Source organism: Haliotis cracherodii, unplaced genomic scaffold, assembly GCF_022045235.1.
Source record: "Haliotis cracherodii isolate W230 unplaced genomic scaffold, xgHalCrac1.p SCAF_5, whole genome shotgun sequence".
NCBI lineage: Eukaryota > Metazoa > Mollusca > Gastropoda > Lepetellida > Haliotidae > Haliotis > Haliotis cracherodii.
In genome coordinates, this window is record NW_027266308.1 from 40,394,711 (window position 1) to 40,405,742 (window position 11,032).

Consider the following 11,032-nt stretch of genomic DNA (forward strand, 5'->3'; position numbering starts at 1 on the left):
ACCGCACCCATCAACCACGTCCTCACTCGCATCCACATCCCTCCCCGTCTCCACAAAAAAGAAGCACCAACCACGCACAAAGACACCAACAAAGTAACAATCTACCGCCGCATACACACACTCCCTCCCAACGACCCCCCCCCCCCCCCCCCCCCCCCCCCCCCCCCCCGATTAGAAGGGTCGGCCCTTGGGGTTTGTTGTTTTACGCCGCATACAGCAATATTCCAGCTATATGACGGCGGTCTGTAAATAGTCGAGTATGGACCAGACAATCCAGTGATTAATATCATGAGCATTGATCCACGCAGTTGGGATACGATGACATGCATCAACCAAGTCAGCGAGCCTGACCACCCGCTCCCGTTTCTCGTTTGGATGAGTCCACTTTGATACAGGTGGGCGAGTAAAAGCATTCAAATCAAAATCGTAACATAGTCCTAATTGAAAGTGGTTAGAAAGACCCAAATTCTAGTCCGTACACAACTTGTCAACGTACTTCTCCTTGTTTGTCATATTATGTAAATGAAATTAAATGGAATCAGTAAATTGTAATTGAAAAGTTTATTTGAAAATATAACAAACAATCTTTTAACACAAGCAAATTCACACGTCGAATATTTCATAGCATTGGTTATGATCATGAACGTTTCTTTAAGAATCTTAAAAGACTCTTGGACCTCATCTTCTGTTCTTCTGTCTTTATGGAGGAACATTGTCTTCGGAGTAGACGGCATTTTTTCTTGGACAGCCACCTTTCCAACACAGAGCTCATGTCCTCTTTTCTCTTCTTGGTTGGTCTATCTGAATCACATACCTGAGCTGTTATAGACGGTGCGCCGTTAAGCTGAATCACTAGACGCTCGGGTAGAACGTTGCATTTAAAGGCCACTCCTTGGTTAAACTGAATATCAAGTGAATAATCTATGACTCCACACATATGATTGTGTCCCATTATTATGCACAGAATGATGTTAACTTGATTAGCGTACGTCACCAGATCTTCTCAATAGGTATCTCAGTACCTGCTGGTGGGTATGGGGTTTGCTTATGTAAGGACTCCAGAGCCTAGACGGAAACGGAGTTTCGAACATCACACCAATCGACAATTTCCTCCTTTAACTACCATACTTTAACACTCTTCAATCACTAAAAGTATATACCTAATTAGGTCATCTATTGTTCTTAATTTCTTTACTCCCGTTTGGATGTGGGTTTGTTCATTTGATATCATTAAGTAGATGATCAGGATTCATTTAGTCTTGTAAAAACAGTAAGTGAAAAGAGTACCACGTCTAATATAGATCAAAGGACATGAGTTAATTAATTAAGTGAATGGTAAATTGTGTTGAAGGGCCAATGTTTTACAAATATATGTACAGTAACATTTTGTATAAGGCAAACGTGTTGCATACGTAACTTGATTTCAGAAACTAGAAAAATGAATTAAAATGTTTGAGAAAATGACAGTCATTTTAACAATCCCGTTTTAGTTGTGTAAATGGTTGAAGTATCCGTTCAATATGGTTGTAATTATATAAATAGTTTAATAACGTTCTTTGTCAATTCAATACCACTGTACTTCATAAAAGATTGGTCGGTGATAGAAACTTGAGCAATAACAATATTCCTCTTGTGGTAAGATAAAACAAACTGTATTTGTATACCCATGCTCATAATTATTGCCACCCCTAGATATATGCGCCTTAGTATAGGGGTGTACTGTAGATACAATGAATCTATGCAAACATCCCTCCTATGTGAAAGAGACACAATTGCACAGAGGTACCTAGCATTCTATATAACCATGTAGCTTCAGGGTAATTTTGTGGTTGAAGAGTTTTCTCACCACGCCGAGGGTTAGGTTTGAGTCCCTAATGGTCCATGCCTTGTGTCGCATGCCATAACTTGGATATTGCTACAAGCGTCGTAAAATCATATTCACTCTATGATTTACTGCATTTACATAAAATCATTGATGTATTTGAAGGAACTCTCGTTGACAGTTGTGATCTTGAGCATCAATATAAATGACATCTGGTATGATATGCAAGTAAATGTAAACTTCTCGTGCATTAAGATCTGATGAGGTTAGTTATTTCAAAAAAACGTGTTTTTTATGTATTACACGAGGTGCCCCTGTTAACTTTTTGTTTGTTTTGTTTGTTGTTTAACGCCGTACTCAGCAATATTCCAGCCATATAACGGCGTTTGTAAATGATCGATTCTGGGAGAGACAATCCATTGATTGATATCATGAGCATCGATCCACGATATTAGGATACAATTACATGCATCAACCAAGTCAGCGTACCTGAACACCCGACCCAGTAGTCGCCTCTTACGACAAGCATAGTCGCCTCTTGGGACAAGCATGGGCTACTAAAGACCGATTCTACAACATAGACCAAAATATAGATACGTTTTCAATGAAAATTAAGAGGATTGACCTCAAATGTGCATTATCAGAAGTAAAAATGACCCTGTATTTGCAACTGTGGTGTTTATTTCCAAATGCAACAAGAAGCGATTCTGTACAACAGATAACAACATAACAAGCATGTAAGATAACAAATAACATCGTCTATGATCACGACCGTTTCTTCAAGAACGTCAATATGCAACTTCTTCTAATCTTCTGTTCGTCTGTCTTTACTGCTGATCGCTGTCTTCGGAGAAGACGACATCCTTTCTTGGTCAGTAACCTTTCCACCATAGAGGTCATGTCAATTCTTCTCTTCTTTGCTGGTCTCTCGGAATCATATACTCGACGTGATGCGGACAGTGTGTCATTAAGCCGCGTCATAAGACGCTCGTTTCTAAGGGTTTCTTCTGTTTCTTCTAATTTCAATTTCAGATTGGCACGGTCGCTCAGATTCCGACAGTTTGCAACTTTTCGACAGGTGAACCTTCCCGATGTTGGAGCAGCCAAGGAAGACAGTTGAGATTGAAGTTCTTCTACAGGATCAGCAGTAATGAGTCCTGCGCCCTCTTCGTCGTCGCTGTCATCGTGGAAGGAATAGTCCACAAGCTTAGGAAGAAAGTTGAAGTTAAAGTCAGGACTTGTGCTAAAACTAGTTTTGCCATGCGAAATGTCATTGGCTACATACATAATGTCTGATTCTCTCTTCATTCTGGCTTTTTGGGTCTCCCAAGTTTCAATTCAAGTCTTAAGTGTGGTTCTGATGGCAACTGCTTACTTACTTACTTACTTACTTTGGAGATTTAACGTGCGCTTTCCGACTGATGCGTATTTCGCACACGGGCCCGGCCAGGCCATTTAATGTGTTTCCGAAAGGGGCGAGGGTGGTCTGTGCAACCCAAGAGGGGGCTTTAGGGGTTGCTTATATAGAATTTGGGAATTTTGAGATTTGGAATAGATGCTGATGGGGTTGGGGAGGAGAACTAAGGGAGCTGGGTATGGTGGATGATTGTTTGTTTATGTGATTTTGATTTGGTAGGTTATTATGGTTTTAGATGCGTTTTATTAGTTCCGTTTTTATTAAGAATACGCCTAAGGCCTTGAAGTTTTCTAGTTTATTTTGTGGGTTTAGTATTGCTTCTAGAGTGAGAGCCTTGTTTAGATTGAGGGTGGTTTGTAATGCGGTTCGATGTGTTAGGTAGTGTGTGCAGTGGATGAGTGCGTGTTCTGGGGTTTCTGGTTGTTTGCAGTGTGGGCAGTTACCTGTAGTGTGTTTTTTAAATTTTTTTAGGTGGTTATTTAGGTTGGTGTGTCCTGTTTGGAGTTTAGTGATTACTCTGTCGATTTTTTTTGATGGATGGAGAATTTTTGGTTTGGTTAGTGGTTTGCTGAGCACTCTTTTGATTTTGCTATTTGAGTTTAGATATAGGTTATGCCATTTTTTTGTGATTTTTTGTTTGTTTACACTTTTAATTTCTGATTTTGAGATGGGTAAGTTTAAGCTTATTTCTGGGATTTTAAGGGATAGTTTAGCTGCTTTATCGGCGTTTTCATTACCGTATATTCCTACGTGGGCGGGTATCCACAAGAAGGTTATTTGTTTGCCTGCTTTTGTTAGGTCGTTGGAGCTTTTAAGTATTTGATTTATTAATTTAGGTCGGTTTTTGGTATTTTTGTTTTGGAGGGCTTGTAGTCCACTTAGGGAGTCAGTAAGTATTAGGATTTTTTGGTTGTTTTTGGATTCTTGATTGTGGAGGGCTGAGGCCATGCCCATTAGTTCGGCCGTGAATATTGATTGGTTATTTGGGAGTCGGAAGGATTGTGTGGTTTTAGTTGGTTGTGTGGTATGGACTCCGAAACCCGTGTGTTTGGAGGTCGGATCTGAGGATCCGTCCGTGTAAATGTGACACCAATTTGGCCAATTTTTGTGTATGTATGCTAGTGTGGTAGTTTTAGCTATGTTTGGGTCGGTTTGTTTATTTATTTGGCTAGCTAGTGTTGTGTCTATTTTGGGTATTTTAAGTTTAGGGGTGAAGATATTTGATTGTTTGCAGTTTTGTTTAAGATTTTTAATTTGGTGTTCATTTAGGTAGTTTGTTATTCTTTGGGATATTGGGGTAAGTAAGGGGTGTTTACGAGCTAGAGCTTGGTTTTTAGGGCTGATGTTTTGGTTTATTAAGTTTTGGATGAGAGGGTTTGATTGGGACGCGGCCCAGAAATTTAAGCTTAGCTGTTCCCTGCGTAGACTTAGTGGCATTTCTCCTGTTAAGGCCTGAAGTGAGGTGTAGGAGGTGCCATGTTGGGTGCGTGTAATGAGTTTGAGAGCCTGATATTGTATTGAGTCAAGTTTTTTGGATAGAGAGTTGTTTAGGGTGTTGTATATGGCGCAGCCGTAGTCTAGTTTTGATCTAATTAGGGATATGTAGAGAGAGAGGAGAGTATCTTTGGAGGCTCCCCAGTTAGAGCCAGTTAGGCATCTTAGGGTGTTTAGGTCTTTACTGCATTTAGTTGTTAGGTTTTGGATGTGAGCATCCCAGGTGAGATGTTCATCGAAAATAAGTCCTAAGAATTTGGTTTGTTTTTGAAATTTGATTGTTTGGTTGTTTAGCTGGAGGATTGGGGAGGCGGGTTTCATGTTTTTATGTTTGAATACTATTCCTGTTGTTTTTTCTGAGTTAAGGGAGAAGCCCCATTTGTCAGCCCATTGTTGTATTTTATTAAGAGATTTTTGGAGTAGATTTGTGGCAACTGCTGTGGGGTGGTTTATTAAGTACTCTGTATACTTCGCTCTAAAATCACATCTATCAATGTTTTTGTTTTGATATGAATTAAACTAAACGGTTTTATCACTCTTTAGTCATCAACAGTGTGAACTCTACTAAGTTTTCTATCGCACTTAATTGCTCTGTTGTCCAGAGGCGGGAACATGTTTATTTAAGATCCCCCTCTCTAGTTAATTATCTTAAAACAATACTTTGATTTACCTACCCCTTAAACATGGTGGAGGAAGCTTTATAAAAACATGACGTGGTTAGCGTTACATTTCCGCATGATCAAAGGTGATACGTGTTTTGATCTCTTTTAATTAACTAAATATTGTTTGTGATCATGTTGTACATTTACTGTTCGTCAACAACGAACGATTCCATTGCTTCGGGTCATGTAAAAGGGGGATTTCATACCGCCATTACACGTTACAACAATCCCTTTTAACACTGTATATTTTCAATAAAGCGCAAATTTAACAAAGGCTTAATTGTCGGGAAAGCACTTTGTATATTATCACATAATTCAATGAAAACCAAAACATCACAAAATTCTACACTCAATAAATTTTTCTCTCAAAATATGAGGTAAATTTTCTTCTCGAAAAGAACGACATGCACATTTGTGTAGAACATTATGCCCAATGTCTGTTTGCATTATCCAGAATGAAGAAGACGTTTCGGGCAATTGTAAAGAGATATATTCTGATCAGAAATACATATGTCATACTGTTTTGGACTGCATCTATGCAAAATTAGAAAACAAATAAGGTAAATTTAGGTCTGAATTCTTTTGTCATAGTACATTTCATATTCAAGTTGTATGTTGCAGCCCTGTTGTGTCTATTTTGATCATGTGTTGTATAATCACGCTGAATTTCAACAACATAAATATCAATTATATTTTATTATAGTGTCACCCGCTGTACACATAAAATGACAAGGCAAAGAATGAAAAAACTCAGCGGCCGGCCAAAACGGCCTACGAGACACTAAAAGACTCATAAAAACAATATATTTATATACACACACACACCACATTTTATAATCATTATGAAAATAACATTCATGATATCCCCCGTACAAGCATCAAGAATACACATAACCACATCCATTCCCACATTCAGTCCTTCACTCCACAGCAGCTTACTCAAACCAATCGAACACACCCGCTCATTCAAACACATCCAAACCCTCATTGACAACCGCTCATTCACATCCGAACCCTCAGCCACACCGTCACACAGTACCCTCACCAACACCCTATCCCTCAAACATACCCTCACCTGTACCCATTCCCGCATCCATACCATCTCATCTACATTATCTACCGCGCCCTCACCCACTCGCAACCACATCCTTTCCCACTTCCACAAAAAGAAGCATCAACCACGTACGAAGACACTTACAAAGTAAATTACCACTGTCACATATACAATACTCCCAACTAAACAACACACATACAATTAAACCCGACAATACGGAACAAGCATACTCAAAGACGTTAAAGTTGTGGAAGATAAAACCCACTTTCCCATTTCCTACGACTTTTATTCTATCAGCGTTAAAATCTACTAGAAAAAGCAAAGGAATTTAACTCTGAGTTTTATACCAACAAAAATAACTGGTTGTAAAAAATAAACTATACAACATTTGCCTTCGTCGAAATTTTTTTTTAAGTGTTGAGTCTAAAAGTCTTTGTTTTATACTTTCGTTCATTATATGTACAAATTTATCTTCATCATTAAAGTTATAAAATTAAAGATCATTTTCATACGCTGCATTAAAAAGATTGAAACGCAAATTTATGATGATTTCTTTGAATTAAAAAATGTAATTTTCAATCATATTGAAATGTACATCTTTTGGTAAAATACATTATTTACAAATTCTCTCTGAAAGTTACACAACTCTCATGTTGCCCTGACAGAAGCGCGGTCCAGTGGCTATGAAATCCTACCACATCCTCCTTACTCTCCTGACCTTGCACCATCTGACTTCCACCTCTTTCCAACCATGAAGTCATTTTTGAAGAGAAAACGTTTCAGAGATGATAAAACACTGATTTCTGAAGTCAAGTCCTGGTTTGAGACGCAAAATGAGGGCTTTTACAAGCGAGGTCTCCATAGTTGCATAAAACGATGGGAGAAGTGTGTAACTCTTGGTGGTTCCTATGTGGAGAAAGACTAATACCTATGCCAAGTTTCATACCACTAGGTCCATCGGAAGTGGGTCAGGGGAAATCTTTAATGAACACCCCTCGTAGTTCTGTTGTTCTAGCTCATAAGCCCTCTTTGCTTTCCTAATTTGTTTATCAAAGGAGACCTTTATCGTTCATACTTTCTTTAAATGTCAACCATTTCCTTTCCTACACACAGACAGTTCCACAATAACTGTAGAGTGTACGTCCAATAATGTTTGTATCTCGATGAGTGCGAATTATACCATGTTTTTGTTGTACTTTTTCTATTTAGTTTTAAATCCATTTCCTAATGAATGAAATCAGTAAAAATGTTAAAAGCACTTGTTGCGTCCTTCTTGTCTTCGAGTTCAACTTCAATTTGGGCAATAGTGTCTTGTAATGTGTTAAATGAGCTTTCCCCACAAAGGAAGTTCTTTGGTATACGGGACACCTGATACTTTGGGGTGCAAGAAGTTTCCTTTACTTTCTAGGTTGTTTGCACAGCCAATGCCATGTCGAGTGGGACACTGCCACTTCCCAAATGATTGGTTTAGTTGATGACGTCAGACATTAAATGAACATTAAAGTCAGATACAACCTCAAACTACCCGTGTGGTGCAATAAAATAATCAATTACATATCGACCTCGATATGACACATGTACAGTTATCGTTTACAATGCTTCCGATAACAGCACACACATTGCAGTCATTTAAGAACCCGAAGCATTGGTAACTTCATCTAACGCCTCTCTCATATTCAGATTATAAAATCGTAATATAGCCCTGATTGAAAGTGGTCAGAAAGATTCAAATCTTAATGTCGTGGTGCCTCTCTTTGTGTGTCACATTATGTAAATAGAATTAAATGGAATCAGTAAATCGTAATTGTGAAGTTTATTTGAAAGCACAAGCAAAATAACATAACAATTATTTCATAGCATTGGTTATGATCAGGAACTTTTCTTTAAGAATCTTAAAAGACTCTTGGACCTCATCTTCTGTTCTTCTGTCTTTATGGAGGAACCTTGTCTTCGGAGTAGACGGCATTTTTTCTTGGACAGCCACCTTTCCAACACAGAGCTCATGTCCTCTTTTCTCTTCTTGGTTGGTCTATCTGAATCACATACCTGAGCTGTTATTGACATTGCGCCGTTAAGCTGAATCATTAGACGCTCCTTTCTCAAAGTCTCTTCGGTTTCTTCCAGTTTCAGCCTCAAACTGGCACGCTCTATCAGGTTCCTACAGCTGAAGGCTGTTCGACAAGTGAACCTTTCTGAATATGCCTTTGGGAGTGGAGCACGCAAAGAACTCAGTTGAGATTGAAGTTCTTCCATGGGATCAGCAGCAATGAGTCCTGCACTCTCTTCGCCATCACTGTCGTCGTGAATAGAATAGTCTACAAGCTTGGGTAGAACGTTGCATTTAAAGACTACTCTTTGGTTACACTGTATATCCATGGCTCCACACATATCATTGTGTCCCATTAGTATGTACAGAATGATGTTTACTTGATTAGCGTATGTCACCCGATCTTCGAAAAATGTATCTCAGTACCTGCTGGAGGGTGGGGGTCTGCTTATATGAGGACTCCAGAGCCAAGAAAATCACACTAATCAAAAGTGTCTTCCTTTAACTACCATATTTTATCACCCTTCAATCACTAAAAGTATATACCTAATTAGGTCATCTATTGTTCTTTATTTCTTTACTCCAGTTTAAAGGTGCGTTTGTTTATTTCCGTCCATCTTGTTTTTATTTGTTTTAAGTTAAACCTCATTTGATATCATTAAGTAGATAATCAAGATTCATTCAGCCTTGTAAAAACACCAATTGGTCAGAATATCATGTTTCACATAGATCAAAGGACATGAGTTAATTAATTAACTGAATGGTAAATGGTGTTGAAAGGCCAATGTTTTACAAATATATGTACAATAACAGTTTGTATAAGACATATGTGTTGTAAAACGTAACGTGATTTCAGAAACTACGAAAATTAATTAAAATGTGTGAGAAAATTAAAATGTCATTTTAACAACACCGTTGTAACAATCATGAGATTCCAACGCAAAATTGTGATATATTGTTTTCTACAAAATGTTGTAGTTTTGTAAATGGTTGAAGTATCCGTTCAATATGGTTGTAATTATAAAAGTAGTTTAAAAAAGGACTTTCTTTGTCAATTCAATACCACTGTGCTTCATAAACGATTGGTCGTTTCAAGAAAAATGAACAATGGAAAAACTGCAAGATAAAACATATTCGTCTTGTGGCAACATAAAACCAATTGTATTTGTATACCCATGATCATAATTATTGCTGCCTCTAGATTTAAGCGTCTTAGTATGGGAGTGACAAGAATTATGAGCATTTGTAATTATTTCTTGTCATAGGACAGTTTACCAACATTTCAGTTGCAGATCTTTTCAATTGTAAAACTGATCCGTGAAGATCCGGGATAGAATAGGTCTTGTCGTAAGAGGCGACTAACGGTCTGGTCCAGACTCGATTATTTACAGACCGCCGTTATGTAGCTGGAATATTGCTGAGTGCGGCGTTAAACAACAACAAAAAAATTGTTAAACTTTATATGTAATGCTTTACAGCCCAAGTGGCATTGCGAGTTTTCGAGAACACCTAAAGTGCCATAAATGAGATTGATAGACATTTTATAGAAGGAATAGAATAGATCATGAAAGTTTCACCATGTACATTCACGACTGTAGATATAATCAATCTATTCAAACACCTGTTTTTGGTTGAAGAAACGCCATTCCATATTTGTACCTAACTTTCTACATAACCATGTTGTATCAGAGTACGTTTGTGGTTGAAGAGTTTTCTCTCCACGCCGAAGGCTACTTTCGAGTCCCTAAATCTGTGAAGTTCATGCATTGTTTCCCTTTCCATAGCTTGGATGTTGCTACAAGCGTCGTAAAATCATATTCTCTACTATGATTTACTGCATTTATGTAAAATCATTGATGTGTTTGATTGAACTCTCGTGGATGGTTATTATCTTGAGCATGGACATGCATGACATAAATCTGGTATGATCTACAAGTAAATGTAAACTTCTCCTGCATTAAGACCTGATGATGTTATTAGTTATTTCAAAACAGCATGTGTTTCGTTTTATTTAACACTCGAGGTACTCCTGTAAACCTAATGGACACTAACATTCAATATGTCATGTTGAATTCAGGAAGATGTCTTCAAATAATAAGGCTACAAACTGACTGAATCATATCATCAAGCTTTGGGTGATTAAAAAAGGGCTGCAAGACATGTACACAAAGCGCTTTCTGTAAATAAACACAAATTTTGCTGAAGATCTTGGTGATTACTTGTATCATTGAACATTCAAATACGGACACAGATATATACAATATTTTCCGTCAATATCAGTTATTTTGCAGATGCAGTGCTTTCTTGCAATTACAACAATACATTTGGCAGCATGACCAAGATCGACCTATTTTGAATATGACCTGTTATCTGCCTTCAGTACTCTGTATTCACAAGGTGTGTTTTCAAGAGGTTTCTTAACAGCGAGGCGTATTTTGTATGTGTTGGGTTCATCAAAACAAGTAGATGCAGTTACGTATACAATGTTTTTTGTATAAGCCATGTTTGCCCGAGTTAATTATCTTGAAACAACATG